The sequence below is a fragment of the Odocoileus virginianus genome, chromosome 25 (assembly GCF_023699985.2).
Source record: "Odocoileus virginianus isolate 20LAN1187 ecotype Illinois chromosome 25, Ovbor_1.2, whole genome shotgun sequence".
Taxonomy (NCBI): Eukaryota; Metazoa; Chordata; class Mammalia; order Artiodactyla; family Cervidae; genus Odocoileus; species Odocoileus virginianus.
In genome coordinates, this window is record NC_069698.1 from 24967078 (window position 1) to 24987800 (window position 20723).

General features: G+C 38.0%; 1 long non-coding RNA gene across 2 annotated transcripts in view; it reads right to left on the reverse strand.

Moving 5' to 3' along the window:
* Nucleotides 1–20723, reverse strand: part of LOC139031052 (uncharacterized) — a 116368-nt gene that overhangs the window by 20192 nt on the left and 75453 nt on the right. For both annotated transcript variants that reach the window (XR_011483475.1, XR_011483476.1), the window contains one exon: nt 526–587. This is a non-coding gene — a long non-coding RNA (uncharacterized lncRNA). The remainder of the gene's footprint in view (nt 1–525; nt 588–20723) is intronic.

Below are 20723 nucleotides of genomic sequence, written 5' to 3' on the forward strand. Positions count from 1 at the left end.
AATGTCTCCTGCACTCATATTTTCAAGAAAATCCTCTGAAATCAATAGTCCCCCTTGATTAATTATTTTTCTACCTATCCACCTTCAAATAAGTTTTAGTTCTCATTTTTTCTCAGAAGTTTTCAAACATCTCCAGGATTTTATTTAATCTACTTGCAGTATCTTCTGGAGCAAAGGAAACAAGGCTATGTTTAATACCCTTCTACTATAGCTCACCTTCCTCAACCTTATGACAATTTCAGTGGAAATGCTAAATCCAATAGACTATAGGACCATTTACTGGTATTACTGCTTTTTACAATTACTATATATATATAAAACACACAATTATTCTAAAGTAAGTTAGGGAAGAGTATCTTTAGCAACCTCTTAAGGATATCACACACACACACACACACACACACACACACACACACACACACATACACACACACAAAGGTTTTTGGTCACTGAACTAGAAAAGAAAGATTCCAGGAATAAACAAATAAACAAATGGATCTAACTTAAGATCTCAGGAATCCTTACATTCTTTCAGCACATGACTTCTTCCTGGTAGACACAAGCACTTGATTTTTGACTCTGGATCTCTAAGGGAGAATAAATAGAGGAGAAATGAAGTTTGGCTCAAAACAGATGTGTATTTAAGTTCCAGGTCCAAATCTAACCCATTTATTATCAGTTTTTTGCATGAACAAATCTATCAGCTGAACATTTAAAGAATATTTAAACAAATGAAAGTAAAAGCCTAAGTCAGCAATACATTTATGTAACCAAAAGAAAAAGTAGAAAATGTTAGTGATCATTATATAACCACTATATAGCCAACAACATGCATAAGAGACATTTCCAATTCTGTTCAGAAAGACAACTACTTAAGGATTCAGGAGGCCAGATATTTTTGTCCAATTTTCAATATTAGCTTTTGAGAATTGTCTAAGATATAAGACACTCATGCAACTCCTGAGTACCTACTATATATTCTTATAACTGTCTTCCCTAGATCTTTAAAGATGGATTCATTTAAAGATGGATTGATAGGCTTCCACTTACAGGGTTGGTTTCTGACTCATTACTCTCTGAAACACTTACTCCTTAGTTTAAGCTACTATATACTGAACGTTAGGTCTGTGCCAGGTGGTTTACATAAAGTTTCCCATTATTTGTCAGAGCAGCAAATAGCACTGCCATTTTTTATATCTGGGAAAATTGAGACCTAGAAATTTTCAGGTATTTGATTCACTGTGCATAGCTGTTAAATGTTGAAAGCTAGTTACAAATTAGGTCTTCTTGAGCTCAAATCCGAAGTCTACAGTCCTTAACCAGAAGTTCTCATATTTTAGCATGCTTTAGAAGTCTTGTTAAAATGCACATTGATGAGGCCCACCTGTAAAGTTTCTAATTCAAGGCTTTTGCATTTCTAACAAGTTCTCAGATGAAACTGATGCTGTTGATCCTGGACTACATATTAAAAACATTACAGTACACTAAATTCTCCTGAAATCCCTCTTACACACACACACACACACACACACACACACACAACATTGTAGAAAAGTTGTTCACAATACCAACTATACTTTGAATCACCTGGAGAAGATTACCAAAACAAGAACAAATGCCCATAACTGGACACCATACCAGACATATAAGCTATTTTTTATAGCTTATAGACATAAGCTATTTTTATTTAGGAGATTCTAATGGACATCTCCTCTTCGTGGATCATGACCTTGTGGCAATGGGGCTTGTGTACTCAGAAAAGCTATGAATGATGGTGCAGATCCAGTCAAGATGAAAAGGTCAAAGTGAAGAGTTCTGACAAAATGTGGTCCACTGGCAGAGGAAATGGCAACCCATTCCAGTATTCTTGCCTGGAAAGCCCTGGAGAACTCCCTGTTCTTGCCTGGAGACAAGGAAAGATATACCCAACTGAATGCAAAGTTCTGGAGAATAGCAAAGAGAGATAAGAAGGCTTTCTTAAATGAACAATACAAAGCATTAAAGGAAAACAAAATGAAATGGGAAAGACTGGAGATCTCTTCAAGAAAATTGGAGATATCAAGCAAACATTACAAGCAAGCATGGGCAAGATAAAGGACAGAAACTTCAAGAAGCTAACAGAACCAGAGGAGTTTAATAAGAGGTGGCAAGACTACACAGAAGAACTATACACAAAAGGTCTTAATGACCCAGACAACTGAGAGGGTAACAGGCAGGAAGGCCAGAGGTCTCCAAACAGAGGAAATAGGCTGCAAGTGCCAGACATTTTTCTCTCTCTTAAGCAGCAGGAGGAAACAAACCAGCGATATTTTTTTCTTCTCTATACAAATTTAAAAGGAGGTTTCTCTTAAAATGCTGTGTTGCCATGACACCTGGTTTCACCTAAAGCTAACTACTCTCAAACCTTGAGTTAACCAATACATTTCTTTTTCTTATGGAAATGTTGTCTTAAGCTCTGTTAAAGTACCCCAGATATCTTCAAGTTGGTTCCACCAAATGGCCCAACCTACTTACTCAGGTATTGTTCCACTAATCTATGTAAATGAAACTATTTGTTGGTAATTTGCCCTTCTACAAGATTCAAGTCAATTGTTTTATGGCCGGGGGTGAATTATCTGGTACCATTCTAAGTTTTATGACATTCCTTTCTTTTCATTATCAGATTGTGAGTGACTATATAACAATAATATATCCTGCATGAGGACAGTCTTTGGATTAAACCTACTGGCTAATTCTGTTATCTTAAAACATAAATTATGGGAGTAGGTCTGGTCTTTACAAGGATGCATCCTGCCTGAGGATAATCTTTGGATTAAACCTTCTGGCCAATTCTGTTATCTTAAAATGTAAATTATGGAAGTAGGTCTGGTGAGGTCTTTACAACCTCCAGACATTCTTTGGATTCATTAGAGAGTATATAACTCCACTGCTAATACTAGCAAAGGGGGTACTCTTTTGCCCCCTTCTGATGCTATGTCAGAAACTTTTTCTATCTCCTTTATACTTTAATAAAACTTTATTACACAAAAGCTCTGAGTGATCCAGGCTTGTCTCTGGCCCCAGATTGAATTCATCTCCTCCAGAGGCCAAGAATCCCGCATCTTCAGCAACAACCTTTCACAACCACAATGGTGTAATCACTTACCTAGAGCCAGACATCCTGGAGTCTGAAGTCAAATAGGCTTTAGGAAGCATTACTACAAACAACAAAGAGGAGGTGATGGAATTCCAGTTGAGCTATTTCAAATCCTAAAAGATGATGTTGTTGAAGTGCTGCACTCAATACACCAGCAAATTTGGAAAACTCAGCAGCACTCATAGGACTGAAAAGATCAGTTTTCATTCCAGTCCCAAAGAAGAGCAATGCCAGATAATGCTCAAATACCATTTAGCATTCTAGTAAGGTTATGCTCAAAATTCTTCAAGCTAGGGTTTAGCAGTACGTTAACCAGGAACTTTCAGATGTACCCATATCCAGTTTGGTTTTGAGGAGGCAGAGGAACCGAAGGAACCGGAGAAAAACTTGTGAACATCTTTTGGGTCACAGAGAAAGCAAAGGAATTCAGAAAAACATATATTTCTGCTTCACTGACTATGCTAAAGCTTTTGATTGTGTAGATAATAGCAAAATTGAAAAATTCTTCAAGAGATAAGAGTACCAGACCAACTTACCTGTCTTCTGAGAAACCTGGATGCTAGTCAGGAAGCAATAATTAGAAACAGACATGGAGAAGTGGACTGGTTCAAAATTGGGAAGGCTGGATATTGTCACCCTGCTTTTAACTTCTATGCAGAATAAATAAATTCAGACTTAAATTGAAGAAAGTATGGAAAATCACAAGACTATTCAGGTATGACTTAAAATCAAATCCCTTATGATTATACAGAAGAAGTGACAAATAGATTCAAGGGATTAGATTCAAGAGAAGTGAAAGGAAAAGGAGAAAATGAAAGATATATCCATTTGAATGCAGACTTCCAAAGAATAGCAAGGAGAGATAAGAAAGTGTCTATGTGACCAATGCCAAGAAATAGAGGAGAACAATAGAATGGGAAAGACTAGAGCTCTCTTCAAGAAAATTAGTGATACCAAGAGAATATTTCATGTAAAGATGGGCACAAAAAAGGACAGATACAATATGGACCTAATAGAGGCAGAATATATTAAGAAGAGGTGGCAAGAATACAAAGAACTATACAAAAAAGATCTTCATGACCCAGATAACCACGATGGTATGATCACTGACCTAGAGTCAGACATCCTGGAGTCTGAAGTCAACTGGGCCTTAGGAAGCATCACTACAAACAAAGCTAGTGGAGGTGAAGGAATGCTAGCTGAGCCATTTCAAATCATAAAGGATGATGCTATGAAAGTGCTGCAATATGCCAACAAATTTGCAAAACTCAGAAATAGCCACAGGACTGAAAAAGTCAGTTGTCATTCCAATCCCAAAGAAAGGCAATGCTAAAGAATATTCAAACTAATACACAGTTCCACTCATCTCACACACTAGAAAAATAATGCTCAAAATTCTCCAAGCTACACGTTAACAGTATGTGAACCAAGAACTTTCAGATGTCCAAGCTGGATTTAGAAAAGGCAGAGGAACCAGAGATCAAATTGCCAACATCCGTTGGATCACAGAAAAAGCAAAAGAATTCCAGAAAAACATCTACTTCTGCTTCATTGACTATGATAAAGCCTTTGATTGTGCAGATCACAACAAACTGTGGAAAATTCTGAAAGAGATGGGATTACCAGACCACCTTACCTGCCTCCTGAGAAATCTGTATGCAGGTCAAGAAGCAACAGAGAGCCGAACATGGAACAACGGACTGATTTGAAATTGGGGAAGGAGTACGTCAAGGCTGTATATTGTCAACCTGTTTATTTAACTTACATGCAAAATGTTGGGCTGAATGAAGCACAAGCTGGAATCAAGATTGCTGGGAGAAATATAAATAACCTCAGATATGCAGATGCCACCACCCTTATGGCAGAAAGCAAAGAGGAACTAAAGAACCTCTTGATGAAAGTGAAAGAGGAGAGTGAAAAAGCTAGCTTAAAGCTCAACATTCAAAAAACAAAGATTGTGGCATCCAGTCCATGGCAAATAGATGGGGAATCCATGGGAAAACTGACAGACTTTCTTTTCTTGGGCTCCAAAATCACTGCAGATGGTGACTGGAGCCATGAAATTAAGAGATGCTTGCTCCTTGAAAGAAAAGTTACGATCAAGGAGACAGGGGATGACAGAGGATGAGATGGTTGAATGGACATGAGTTTGAACAAGCTCTTGGATTGGTGATGGACAGGGAGGCCTGGCATGCTGCAGTCCATGGGGTAGCAAAGAGTCGGACATGACTGAGTGACTGAACTGAACTATTGCAGAGTACATCATGCAAAATGCTGGGCTGGATGACTCACAAGTTGGAATCAAGATTGCTTAGAGAAATATCAACAACCTCAGATATGCAGATGATACCACTTTAACGGCAGAAAGTGAAGAGGAACTAAAGAACCTCTTGATGAGGGTGAAAGAAGAGAGAGTGAAATAGTTAGCTTCAAGCTCAACATTCAAAAAAACAAAGAATCATGGCATCCTGTCCCATCAGTTCAGCTCAGTTGCTCATTCATGTCCGATTCTTTACAACCCCATGGACTGCAGCACACCAGGCTTCCCTGTCCACCACCAACTCCCAGAGCTTACTCAAACTCATGTCCATAGAGTTGGTGATGCCATCCAACCATCTCATCCTCTGTCTTTCCCTTCTCCTCCTGCCTTCAATCTTGCCCAACATCAGGGTCTTTTCCAATGAGTCCGTTCTTTGCATTAGGTGGCCAAAGTATTGCAGTTTCAGCTTCAGCATCAGTCCTTCCAATGAATATCATGACTTATTTTCTTTAGGATTGTTGGTTGGTTGGATCTCTTCGCAGTCCAAGGGACTCTCAAGAGTCGTCTCCAACACAACAGTTCAAAACCATCAATTATTCAGCGCTCAGCTTTATTTGTAGTCCAACTCTCACGTCAATACATGACAACTGGAAAAACCATAGCCTTGACTAGATGGACCTTTGTTAGCAAAGTAATGTCTCTACTTTTTAATAAGCTGTCTAGGTTTGTCATAGCCTTCTTCCAAGAAGCAAGAATCTTTTAATTTCATGGCTACAATCACCATCTGCAGTGATTTTGGAGCTCCCCAAAATAAAGTCTGTCACTGTTTCCGTTGTTTCCCCATCTATTTGCCATGAAGTGATGGGACTGGATGCAGTGATTTTAGTTTTCTGAATGTTGAGTTTTAAGCCAACTTTTCCACTCTCCTCTTTCACTTTCATCAAGTTCTTTAGTTCTTCATTTTCTGCCTTAAGGGTGGTGTCATCTGCATATCTGAGGTTACTGATATTTCACCCAGCAATCTTGATTCCAGATTGAACTGGAATCCAGTCCCATCACTTCTTGCCAAATAGAAGGGGAAAAATTGGAAGCAGTGACAGATTTTATTTTCTTGGGTTCCAAAATCACTGTGGATGATGACTGCAACCATGAATTAAAGGACACTTGCTCCTTGGAAGGAAAGCTATGACAAACCTAGAAAACATATTAAAAAGCAGAGATATCACTTTGTCAACAAAGGTCCATTTAGTCAAAACTATCTTTTTTTCAATGTCATGTACAGGTGTGAGAGTTGAACCATAGAGAAGGCTTATCATCAAAGAAGAATTGATGCTTTTGAATTGTGATGCTGGAGAAGACTCTTGAGAGTCCCTTGGACAGCAAGATCAAACCAGTCAATCTTCAAGGAAGTTAACCCTGAATATTCACTGGAATGACTGATGCAGAAGCTGAAGCTCCAATACTTTGGCCACCTGATGCGAAGAGACGACTCATTGGAAAAGACACTGATGCTGGGAAAGATTGAAGGCAAAAGGAGAAGAGGGCAGCAGAGGATGAGATGGTTAGATATCATCATAGACTGAGTGAACATGAATTTGAGCCAACTACGGGAGATAGTGGAGGACAGAGGAGACTGGTGTGCAGCAGTTTGGGGGTCACAAAGAATAAGACAAGACTCAGTGACTGAATAACAACAAAATGGACATCAAGGGTTGAGAACTTCCTGTAAATGATGAAAGGAGCATGGACTTTGTAATTTAACCTCTCTGGGTTCAAATTTCAATCCTGTGCACTGGCAAACTGTGTGACCTTGGGAGAAACATCAATAACTCAGTTTTACCTTCTGTTAACTGTGAATAGCATTGTGGAAATTAAAAGGAAATTAATACATGGTGTCTACTACACAATAAGTGTTTCACAAGTATTTTAACAGTAGGAAGTTAACTGTGAGAGAAACAGGTCAGATTTGCCTTCCCCCCACTCCCCACTTTCATCTAATTAGACTTGGAATAAAGTCTTGTTTCCTGACCCAGAGCTAATGGCCTTGATTGGATACAAGACTTCTATATTTTCTCTTTCAAATTTTCTATATTTCTCTATTTTCTCTATCTTTTCTCCTTTATCAGTATGTCCTAAAAGACAGAGTACAAATCATGACCCTCATACGCACAGTTTCAGCACATCCACCCCACCCTGGTTACTACATCCTCTGCAGGATCCCAGACTCCAGAATAGGATAGCACTAAGGCTTCTCTCCTTTATTATTACCTGTTTCCTTTCTTGGGTCTTTAGAACATCACTCGAAAGCTCAATCCATAGTACCATGCTTTGCTCTTGCCAATCTCCAACCCAAGAAATTTCTATATCCCTTGAGCTCCTATGGGTCACTGGTTCAGTTCAGTTCAGTTGCTCAGTCGTGTCCGACTCTTTGTGATCCCATGAACCACAGCATGCCAGGCATCCCTATCCAACACCAACTCCCAGAGTTCACCTAAACCCATGTCCATTGTGTCGGTGATGCCATCCAACCATCTAATCCTGTGTCGTCCCCTTCTCCTCCTGCCCTCTATCTTTCCAAGCATCAGGGTCTTTTCCAATGAGTCAGCTCTCTGCATCAGGTGGCCAAAGTATTGGAGTTTCAGCTTCAACATCAGTCCTTCCATTGAACACCCAGGACTGATCTCCTTTAGGATGGACTGTTTGATCTCTTTGCAGTCCAAGGGAATCTCAAGAGTCTTCTCCAACACCACAGTTCAAAAGCATCAGTTCTTCTGCACTCAGCTTTTTTATAGTCCAACTCTCACATCCATACATGACTACTGGAAAAACCGTAGCCTTGACTAGATGGACCTTTGTTGACAAAGCAATGTCTCTGCTTTTTAATATGCTGTCTAGGTTGGTCATAACTTTTCTTCCAAGGAGCAAGTGTCTTTTAATTTCATGACTGCAATCACCACCTGCAGTGATTTTGGAGCCCACAAAAATAAAGTCAGCCACTGTTTCCCCATCTATTTACCATGAAGTGATGGGACAGGATGCCATGATCTTAGTTTTCTGAATGTTGAGTTTTAAGCCAACAGTTTCACTCTCCTCTTTCATTTTCATCAAGAGGCTCTTTAGTTCTTCTTCTGTTTTCTGCCTTAAGGGTGGTCTCATCTGCATATCAGAGGTTATTGGTATTTCTCCCAGCAATCTTGATTCCAGCTTGTGCTTCCTCCAGCCCAGCATTTCTCATGATGTACTCTGCATATAAGTTAAATAAGCAGGGTGACAATATACAGCCTTGACATTCTCCTTTTCCTATTTGGAACCAGTCTGTTGTTCCATGTCCAGTTCTAACTGTTGCTTCCTGACCTGCATATAGGTTTCTCAAGAGGCAGGTCAGGTGGTCTGCTATTCCCATCTCTCAGAATTTTCCACAGTTCATTGTGATCCACATAGTCAAATGCTTTGGCATAGTCAATAAAGCAGAAACAGATAGTTTTCTGGAACTCTCTTGCTTTTTTGATGATCCAGCAGATCTTGGCAATTTGATCTCTGGTTCCTGTGCCTTTTTAAAATTCAGCTTGAACATGTGGAAGTTCACGGTTCATGTACTGCTGACGCCTTGCTTGGAGAATTTTGAGCATCACTTTACTAGCGTGTGAGATGAGTGCAATTGTGCAGTAGTTTGAGCATCCTTTGGCATTGCCTTTTTTGGGATTGGAATGAAAACTGACATTTTCTAGTCCTTTGGTCACTGCTGAGTTTTCCAAATTTGCTGGCATATTGAGTGCAGCAAGTTCACAGCATCATCTTTCAAGATTTGAAATAGCTCAACTAGAATTCCATCACCTCCACTAGCTTTATTTGTAATGATGCTTTCTAAGACCCACTTGACTTCACATTCCAGGATGTCTGGCTCTAGGTGAGTGATCACACCATTGTGATTATCTGGGTCATGAAGATCTTTTTTGTACGGTTCTTCTGTGTATTCTTGCTACCTTTTCTTAATATCTTCTGCTTCTGTTAGGTCCATACCATTTCTGTCCTTTATTGAGCCCATCTTTGCATAAAATGTTCTCTTGGTATCTCTAATTTTCTTCAAGAGATCTCTAGTCTTTCCCATTCTATTGTTTTCTTCTATTTCTTTGCATTGATTGCTGAGGAAGGCTTTCTTATCTCTCCTTGCTATTCTTTGGAAGTCTGCATTCAAATGGATATATCTTTCCTTTTCTCCTTTGCTTTTCACTTCTCTTCTTTTCACAGCTATTTGTAAGGCCTGCTCAGACAGCTATTTTGCTTTTTTGCATTTCTTTTTCTTGGGGATGGTCTTGATATCTGTCTCCTGTACAAAGTCACCAACCTCCATCCACAGTTCGTCAGGCACTCTATCAGACCTAGTCCCTTAAATCTATTTTTCACTTTCACTATATAGTCATAAGAGATTTGATTTAGGTCATACCTGAATAGTCTAGTGGTTCTCTCCACTTTCTTCAATTTCAGTCTGAATTTGGCAATACGGAGTTCACAATCTGAGCCACAGTCAGCTCCCAGTCTTTTTGCTGACTGTATAGAGCTTCTCCATCTTTGGCTGCAAAGATGGAGTCACTGGTAAGGAAGATTAAAACCTTACAGGACACTAAATTCTACACCTCCACCCCCCAAAAAAAACAAAAAAAACAACAACAAAAAAACATAGAGTCCTTCTCTTGACTAGTGCTCTCTACCTCCCCACATTAACCACCAGTATCAACAACTCTGGGAATTAAAACTTGGAACATTTCACTCACTGGAATCTGTGTCCAGAGAGTCAGTGCCAGCCCCCTGGGTCTTCTTGAGCTAGTTATGCTAGCCTCTGCCACACTATAAGTACAAAGAGTTGTCTAAATTCTGACATTTTTCTTCATCATTCCTGGGTTTCCAGCATCTTCGCTAATGATAGTAATTGTCCTTTTCCTCATTAAATAGTGAATTGACAATTCTATAGGCTGGAACTACATAGCATGCCTGTGTGTGTGCTAAGTCGTTTCAGTTGTGTTGGAATCTTTGTGACCCTATTAACTGTAGTCTGTCAGGCTCCTCTGTCCATGGGATTCTCCAGGCAAGAATGCTGGAGTGTGTTGCCATGCCCTCCTCAAGGGGATCTTCCAATCCAAGGGCCAAACCCAAGTCTCTTATATCTCCTGCATTGACAGATGGGTTCTTTACCATTAGCACCACCTGGAAAGTCTGTACATACCATGCTGACAGACAGAACTAAGTTTTTCAGGTATTTAAATAAGCAAAATGTTCCAAACCCTAAATAAGCTAAGTCATTTAATCATTCATCAAATGCCTGCTATATGCCAAATATTCTTCCAGTCTGTGTGTTGAAGAGAGAAAAATTAAGAAAACAGACGAAAAGAAAAGTCTTCCTTTCATGGAGCTTAAACTTTAGCAGAGGAATACAGATGATTCATATCTAAAATATGTAAAATTTACAGACTATAGTAAGTACTATACTGAAGGGAAAGAAATAAAGATAGGGAAAATAAGAAAGAAGGTGTGATTGCTAATTTTTATTTATTTATTTATTTATTTTGCTGCAGGATTTTTAAGGAAGTTCTCACTGATAAAGTAACATTTGAGTTAAGATCAGAAAGAAATGCAGAACAAGCCACGAGGCTTTTGGAGCTAGAGAACATTCCAAGTAAAGCGAAGAGCATGTTTGGCCTAAAGGAGAAGCAAGTTTGGCAGTGAGACCAGCTTTTATTGAACAAGAGGAGGTATAGTAAAAGAGAGTGTAATAAAGTGAGAGAGAAGGTTCAGTTTCAGATTGCAGAGCCTTCTAGAAGCAATTTTAACCATGTTGACTTTTAGTCCGACATGGGAGAGCTTAGTCAAAAAGACGACATGATCTGAACATCGTTAACAGAATCATGCTCACCATTGTACGGAGAATAGTTTACAGGAAGTCAAGCGGGGAAGCTGGGAAGTCAGTTAGGAAGTCTTATCAATAATCCAAACAAGAGGTTACACTGTTTAGACTGTAGTGATGAAATTGATTTTTTTTTAAGTGCCCAACTTCTGAATACATGTTGAAGCTGGAGACAACAGAATTTTCTCTTAAATTAAACATGTGGTTTATAGGGCAAGGAGTAAAGGATGACTATAGGATTTGGGGCCTGAGCACTTGGAAAGATGGAGCTGCCATTTATTAAAATGGGAAAGACTTGCAGAAAAACAGGTTTAAGGGAGAAAAATCAGGCTTTGAAGTTGAATCGATTAAACAAAGATGCCAATTAGGTTACAACGTAAAAGCTATTGGCTAAATGAGATGGTGTTCAAGGAGGAGGTCCCAAGGAATAGATATAAGTGCGGATGTCTCTTTGTAGGATGCTAGATGAGCTCATCTAGACAGCGGGGATGGGAAAAGGACTGGGCCCTGAGTCACTCCAACAGTTGAGAAAGGAAGAAGAATAAAGGTTTATGTTGTCCTAGAGGCCAAGTAAAGAGATGTTTTTGGGAGAAGGAAGTAGTGGATGGCACCAAATGCTACTGATCTGTAGAGTACTGATCACTAGACTTGGCATCACGGGGTCACTGGAGACACTGATAAGTAGTTGTCAGAGAAATTGGAGCAAAAGCCCAAGTTGTAGTGGGCTCACACATTTTATGTAAGGTGAATGGGTGTTTCTGCATCTTTGCAACTCCGTGGACTGTAGCCAGTGAGGCTCCTCCATCCATGGGATTCTCCAGGCAAGAAAACTGGAGTGGCTTGTCATCTACTTCAGACGATTTTCTGGACCCAGGGGTCGAACCTGCCCAAGTATCGAACCTGCCCAAGTATCTGTTAGGTAGTTAGTATAGGGAAAAGGAGTCCAAAATGACGGTGGTTAAAAGATAAGGAAGGGAAAGGCCCCCGGAAATAGAACAGAGGAAGGTCCGAGGACCGGAGTGAGGACTTCAGGTAGAACAGCACTCCTGCCTAAGCCCAATTTGCATAGGACAGGCCCAGGGGGAAGAAAAAAACATATAAAAAGAGGAGCCAAAGGGCTCTCTCTCTCTCTCTCTCTCTCTCTCTCTCTCTCTCCCTCTCCCCCCTCCCCCTCTCCCCCTTCCCCCCCCCCCCACGCGTGCATACGCGCTCTCTCTCTCTCTCTCTCTCTCTCTCTCCCCCCCCGCCCCCCATGCCTGCGTTCGCTCTTTCTCTCTCTACACCCCCCCCCCCCCATCACCACCCCGCGCACTGGCGTGCTCCTCCTCTCTCTTCCCTTCTTCGAGGATGGATTCTCCTGCTATCTTCTAAATAAAACAGAGCTGTAACACTGATTTGTCTGAGAGTTATGACACTATTTGTCCAAGGCCCGAGAGCTGTGACCGGCTGAGGGGACTTTAATGTCCGTCACTCCAAATCTTTGTTATGACGAGACAAAGAACCGAGGAGCATACACTCGCCTGACATATTGAACCTGTGTCTCTCGCATCTCCTGCATTGACAGGTGGATTCTTTAACACTGCACTACCTGGGAAGCATCATAAGGTGAATAAATATTCCCAATTTTCTTTTAAACTGAACATTTTCTAAGTAGGTCAGACATTGTTAGGCACTGATATTACGTAGATGAACAAAATCCCTCAAAGAGATCATAATCTAGAGAAAAGCATTTATAAGTAAACAGTTTTAAACCTCTTCATTAAATATGAAAATGGGGGGAGGATAGGTACAGTGTTTCAGGAATGATGACAAGGGAACACCCAGCTCTTTGCTTTCTGTTTTTCATCTTCATGAAAGGGATTTTTCTTTAAAAGTGCCATTTCTGTAGGTGACATAAGGATAGTGTAAGCAACTAAGAAGCAGTAAGCATGGCATAGAGTAATCAAAGTCAGACTGGCTTCCGATTCAACACAAAGTGTATATCCTCTTCTTATCAACAAATTAAGGTTATAGAGCTTAGAAAATGTTTGCATATTACATCTCACCAGTGTTGAGCTCAAAATAAAACATAATCTTCTTGGTTATATCTAGTGCCAAACCTAAACCCACTAACAGAAAATAGATCTGACTCTGGGCAGACTTTGTCAACCAACCCCCTCCTCTTGATTGTTTGTTTTCCTCTCAGCAAACAGAGCTCTCCCTTTCAGCCCTTAAGAGGTTTTGATACTTAAGTGGAATCAGTGACTGGGATTTTCTTTCAAGTAAGTATTGCCTCCAGCAAGGGCATCCCGCAAAATGGCTCAGATCCTCCCTCTGTAGGAATTCCTCACTTTTCAACTCTCTAGTTGTCTTTCCTGATAGGGGGCCAAGGGGAGGTTAATTGGTAATTTCTCTTTGAATATGAAGCCTATTTAGCTAATTACTTGGGTTTTTTTGATGTTATTTTTAGAAGACTGGTTTTGAGAAATTTTCTTAGAAGTTCTTTTCTTTCCATCTACTTTCAGATGTATTTTTAAGCTTAAAGGCAAATAAAATAAATCTGATTTGATTTCAAATATTATAATTAAGTGGATAAGCCCATAAGTGGGTAAAAATGAGACCCTCATTTTATAGAGGGAAATTAAATAACTTTATAAATTTTATTAAAAGGTTTGTAACTGAGAAATAGGAAACAGATTATAAAAATCAGATGTAAAAATTCTAAACCGTGTACCAAACAGAAGTTGAAGTGAACTGAATTAAATGTCACTTTCTCACAGTCATCTTCCCTGATCACACCTTCCATAGTATGTCACCTCCTGTTATTCTATAGTGAGCATACTGATTCTTTCTCACATAACCTATATTATAATATGAAATTATTGGGGGCTTGCTGAACTTGTTTATTATTATTTCCCCCAATAGAATGCAAGCTCCATGAAATCAGGAAATAATATCTTTCTTACGCTTGTAACTTAAACATTTTCCCCTATATACTTGAAAGTGTTAAGAATTTAATAAATATTTGTTGAGCAAATGAAAAAAATTAATGAATCAATCAGTCAACCAAACAAATGTACAACTCTCACGTTAGAATTGTACAACCTCCTAAAACAGTGGCTTTCAATTTTGCTGACATGACACACCATAAGATAAATTTTACATTGTTATGATTTATTACTTTGTTTCAATTATTCGCATAAACTATTTTTAATTGGGATTTGGGAAGACTTTTTTAGTATTTCCTCAATTTTTCTTTCTGTAGAAGAGTTGGATTTGTTTAAATTATTTGTTAAAATTTGTAACAAATGTTACCTTCATTATATAGTGATTTATATTTTTACTTTTTAATTTTAGTTCATGTTTATCATTTATTTTACATCACTGTTGTTTATTTTTGCTGATTTGATGAAGTTGCTACATATTTCTTTCCCTCTTGGGTATGTGGAATTCCTGGTATATTTTCCTTCCATAAAGCCCCAATGATTCAGCTGGTATAGAACCCACCTGCCAATGCAGGAGACATAAGAGATGTGGGCTCAATCCTGGAGAAGGAAATGGAAACCTGGTCCAGTATTCTTGCCTGGAAAATCCCATGGACAGAGGAGCCTGGTGGGCAACAGTCCATGGGGTCACAAAGAGTCAGACACAACTGAGTGCACACGCATGCATGAATGGCTCACATCACTCCTTCTGCTCTCACAGCCAGATATCATTTTTACTGATATTTAAAAATAGAAAAGATGATTTTCCTCACCAAGATGCACTGTATTCTTTTCCAAAACATCCCATTTTCATTTCCTACATTCACAGTGCTTTCCATGTGAAAGTTTTATGATACTATACTTCTCACATTTTCTCCTTCACCTCTAGATGAGAGACACTTGAAATAATGTACCAGCCTGCCACTACCTTACACCAACTCTTAGCTGAGATATTCTAAAACTTAAAGTACCAAACATCAGAATTCCCTGTGTTATATGTCTCTCCTATCTTAATTATACCAAATTAGCAGTTCATCACACACAGACTGTGTCTAAGTTCATCTATTTAAGCAAAAATTACCCTATAGCATTTTCTACCAATTCTATTCAAATTCATTTACTCTAAATTCTGGTCAAAAATCCTAAACTGATCAATGACTCAGAAAAGGATAGTTCCTTCGCTTCAGTTTGAGGTCCTACAGAACCCTGCCTCATGCTAAAGAGGAGTTTGTCCTACACACCCACTCACATCAAGAAGTCTGATAAAAACACTGTGTTCAGCATCATACTGCATTTCTTCTAGGGCTGTTGGGGACACCTACCAAGACCTCTCGTTAGCTTGGTCCCATAACTGAACCCCAGATTTACGCCAGAAGGTAAGGCGACTTAGTGGTAAAGAATCCTCTTGAAATCCAGGATATACAGGCAGGAGACAGGAGTTCAATCCTTGGGTCATGAAGATGCCCTGGAGAAGGAAATAGCAGCCCACTCCAATATTCTTGCTGGGAAATCCCCAGACAGAGGAGCCTGGTGGGCTACACAGTCCACGGGGGAGCAGAAGAGTCGGGCATGACTTAGCTACTGAACGGCAACTCAGTATGCACATTTCTAACTTAGACCTCAACACCCAGCTTCCACCCTCCACTTGGCTTTACGTTTTCCTGGCACTTTGGGCTCAGCACCACACACCAACTTTCCCATCCTCTATCCATTCAACTTTATAGCGCAGCTGCCAGCCCTCACTGCCAAGTTTACCCTAATCCGCATTCATCTATGATCTGCCGCAGACTCTCCCTAAATAAGAGGATCATAAATGATAATATTTTAAGGAAGTCTTAAAACACAAAGACTTCTAGTTTGATAAATCCAGCCATATAATTTGAATAAAATTGGAAAGGTAGTAAGTTTAGAGACCATATCAAAATTAATCTTTAAATCCTGCCTATTACAATATTGTAATTAGCCTCCAAATAATAAAAATAAATGAAAAAAATTAAAAATAAAATAAAAATAAAATAATAATAAATCCTGCCTATTTTCAGTGGTTAAGAGAATATGTACAATATCAAAACTTTAACAATCATTCAATAAGACAACATCTTCAACTATATAGAAATAACCTAGCAGCTTTTACGTTTTTCAACAAAAGGTATGCAAATTAGCACAGTCTCATGTGCATATTCACCTCTGAATCAATAGCCTTTTCTGTTCTCTTTAAAAAAAAAAAAAAATGTGGTGGCACTGAAAAATTACTGGCAGTTATGATCTTAGATAATGGTTGTCAACTTTGCCTGAGTAATAAAATCAGCCCAGGCTTTTAAACAATAATTAAATAATAATGCTTGGAAGTGTAACCCCACTTACATAGTTTTGAAAGCTCCCACATAGTATGCAGCCAAGTATCAAAATCCTTGCTCTATGTAGCAAAATCAAAGATACTCAAAAAATGAAGGATGACCAGTGTTGAGAGAGAGGGCAGGAGGAAAATAAAATAAAATAAAAATCACTCTGAGTTAAGAAGCAGGTGATTACTCAAAGTAGCCTCCAGGCCTAGCTCCTAAGTTTTATTTAAATTTCTAGACACAAGAAACTACTCACAAGAGGAACTCTTTGAGGACCTTTGCCTTATATTACTTAGCAGTTACACTGGAGGAGGAGTTGATTGAAGAAACAAGAGCATCTTCTTGTGCTTTTTTAAAGGGTGGCATCGGTTGCCCCAGTGAAGAGATCAGAACAAAAGCAGTTAAATAGACTTTCTCCATTGTCAGGGTGAGAAACATGTAGGAGGTCCCTCCCTTACACAGACCCCTGTGGTGCTGGGAGTTGCTAGGATTATAAAGGCCAGGTGATAAAGAGAACTCAAGCTGCAATCATGAAGCATTTCTATGTAAGTGCATCCAGTAAAGACCCTAAAAATATCTGAGAAGAAAGGGATCTGATTCATTTTAATTTGTGCTCTCATCATAAATAAAATTTCATTTTCATAACTAATTTTGTATTTTTATTTTGTACTCTCTCCCTCAAAGAGGGTCCTTCAAATTGCTTAAGCTTCATGCCCCACAAAACTTGGATCCAGGCTTGCCCACCATTGACATTATCTGCTAAATAAAAATTATACAAGAAAGCACAAGTTTGAATCCAGGATGCTTTCTTCTCACATATTCTTTATGAAAAGAAAATGTAGAAATATGCAATCAGTTAATGAAAGAATCAACAACACTGAAAGTTTCTTATAGGACTCGAGGGGATAAGGCAGTTTTCTTCACCCTCCAGTCAACTCTTTTTATTCAGGAAAACAGTTGGTGTTTGGGTAGTACTGAGGTTTACAAACAGTGCTTTGGATTCTGCAAGACTTTTCTCTTGTGACTGTTTATGCTGTTGGAAAGCCATTAAATATCTTGGAATATTTATTAGTAATTTCAAACTTTGCAGCATTAGTTTTCAGATACCTGCTAATACCTAAACAGTGCATCTGAAGTTACAAGGCACCATCACACATTATCTGGTACAATTCTCATATGAACCCATGAGGCGAGCATCTCAAGCATTTTTGTCAGGCCTCTCCTGGAGGCTGTTGATGAAAGTGGATCTTTAAAGAGGTGAAATGAATTGTCCACAGTTGCTCATAGGATGCAGCACAAATTGATACCTGGGAACTCTAATACAACTCCCACACAGCCTCTCATCTTCTCCCATTTTCCTGTTACCTTCCACTGCCTTCTTCATACCTACCTCTTTATACCTTAGACCTGTAACAACTATTCAAAAAGGACATGCTGAACAACCTTAATATATGGAAAGGCAGTCATTTGACTCACAGGGTGTTGGTGGGGATGGGGAGAAGCAAACAAATTAAAGTTTAATGGAAAACCTTATAGGTGCTAGCAAACTTTTTCTATTAAAATTCCAAAATTATTTCTTCTATGCAGCCCTTTGCCAAAAAATAATCCAATTCTTTATTCTTTAAAAAGCCAAGCTATGTATGTTATATGCTTTAAAAAATTTTCCTAGAAGCCACAAAATGTCCATGAAAATCAGAATATGTTTTTTCATGAACTTGGGACTTAAGTACAGCTCTTCTTATCAATTTAAATGTTTTCTGGTAAGACTTGTGTAACCAAAACACCTTCCTCACTCTGACTGCCTCGTTTTTATTTTATAATACTAACTCATATTTTGCCTCAATGAGGAAAATGATTCATCTCTTGCCCAGCCATGATAAGCAAAAGATTTAGAGATAAAGTAACCAGTTTTGAATGTGATAAAATTCTGGGTTTTTTAATTAAAAAAGAAGAAAGAAAGAAGAAAAAAATCAACATGTGACACATTTTGTAGGTTGAACCAATGTCAACATCACACTAAAACAGCAATATTTTCTGTTTTTCAATTTTCAAAATATGTAATCCTTAACTATTTCATTTTTCTTTTACTGTGATTGCTTAGAATAAAATTAACATTTCCTTTAAAGTTTATATTCATTTTACCATTCTGAAAAGCCTCTTGAATTTTAAAGATGACCTCAAATTTCTGTAATATATGTTGTTTCTAATGTAAAATGCAGCTAAAATTTTAATAATTTAATAATAAATATGATATACAGAATGTGCCATATTTTTAGCTTAAAAATATCAAATATGTCTACCTAGAGACAAATGCTAAGAAATGTGATTGCACTGAAACAGAAAATCTTTATCACAAAAGTGTTAAGTGTTTTAATAAAAGCATAAGTCTAGTAAAGATTTTCTCAGTAGTAAAGTCCAGAGTATTTTCCCTACATTTTATTTTTTGTTTTTTTAATGAGAATGATTATTAATGTTATCTTTTAGAAATGTTCTTTCTGAGAAAGGTAAAAAGAATATAGTAAGGTATACAAGAATCAGAACATGATGAATATTGTGCGTACAAATCATAGATGACCAAAAAGTTTATCGTCTTCAGAAGAGAACAATTTAAACTTAAAAATCCTTGTTTTGTGTGTGCTTTAATTCCAAAAGTGAATTGCTTATTTAAAAGGTTATGTCTTGATTATTAGCCATTATGGTGAACAATAAATGAAACTGTACCTGGGTTTCTAAATATATTAGTCTTACACCTTACAATTCACAGGAGGAGACAAAGATCAGCCATCACTTTAATACACTATGTTCATGATTAAGACATAAGGCTTTGTTTAAACAAAATTAGATGGTGGAATTCAATTACAAACAGAAGGATAAGTCATTCACTTACTAATTGGTCTTCCCTCTCTCTGGCACAGGACCACTGGCCTTTAGGCAAAGCTTATATATCTATTAAACAAGATTTGAATTATCATCATTAGGATCTAGAGAGATTATCTAGCCCCATCTCTGGCTGTCTTATATGATACAACTAAAAACAAGATTTACAAATGAAGTTTAAATACTTGAATAAACACAATGATAACATGCCTGTAATAAATACAGTAGTATCACCATGAATTAAAGTATAGAGAACAAAGAAGTGTTAACATAACTGGCCATGAAGCAAAACACATGAATCTGAAGTCTTTAGTATAATTCAAAAAAGGCAACATTGAAAGTGAATCATCCAAAACTCACAAATTTATAAAGTAACTATGCTTTTCAAAATAAGTCATAAACTTAAAAAGGACTAAATTTGTACTCAAAGTTCCTAAGTAACTTTATTCAATATAGCCAAATACTGGAAAAACCCAAAGGCCCAGTCACATATGAGCGTATAAATAAATTATTGTATATTTTTATGGTACTATTCAGCAATAAAAAGAAACAAAGTACTGATGTATAGAGCCACACAGATAAGTATTTAAAGCACCATATTAAGTGAAAGAAGTCAGAAATAAAAACTACATACTACATAATTTCATTTATATTAAATTCTAGAAAAGGAAAAATTATACAGAAAAGCATAACAGTGCTTGTCATAGGTAAGAGATTAAAAAGATGATTGAGTGCTAAGGGGCATAAGTTAAATTTTTGAGATGACAAAAATATTCCATATGTGATATATGGCTGCATGCATTTTTTGATATGTACATGTATTTTTAAAAAGTGTCATATCAGACACTTAAAATAGGTAAATTTGTTAAAGTGCTACACTCAATATGCCAGCAAATTTGGAAAACTCAGCAGTAGCTATAGGACTGGAAAAGGTCAGTTTTCACTCCAATCCCAAAGAAAGGCAATGCCCAAAATTCTTCAAACTACCACACAATTGTGCTCATTACATGCTAGCAAGGTAATGCTCAAAATCCTTCAGGCAAGGCTTAAACAGTAGGTTAATCAAGAACTTCCAGATGTACAAGCTGGATCTAGACAAGGCAGAGAAACTAGAGATCAAATTGCCAATGTCAGTTAGATCATAGAAAAACAACAGAATTCAAAAAAAAAAAAAAAAGCATCTACTTCTGTTTGGCTCATATGTTAAAGAATCTGCCTGCAATGCAGGAGACCTGGGTTCAATTCC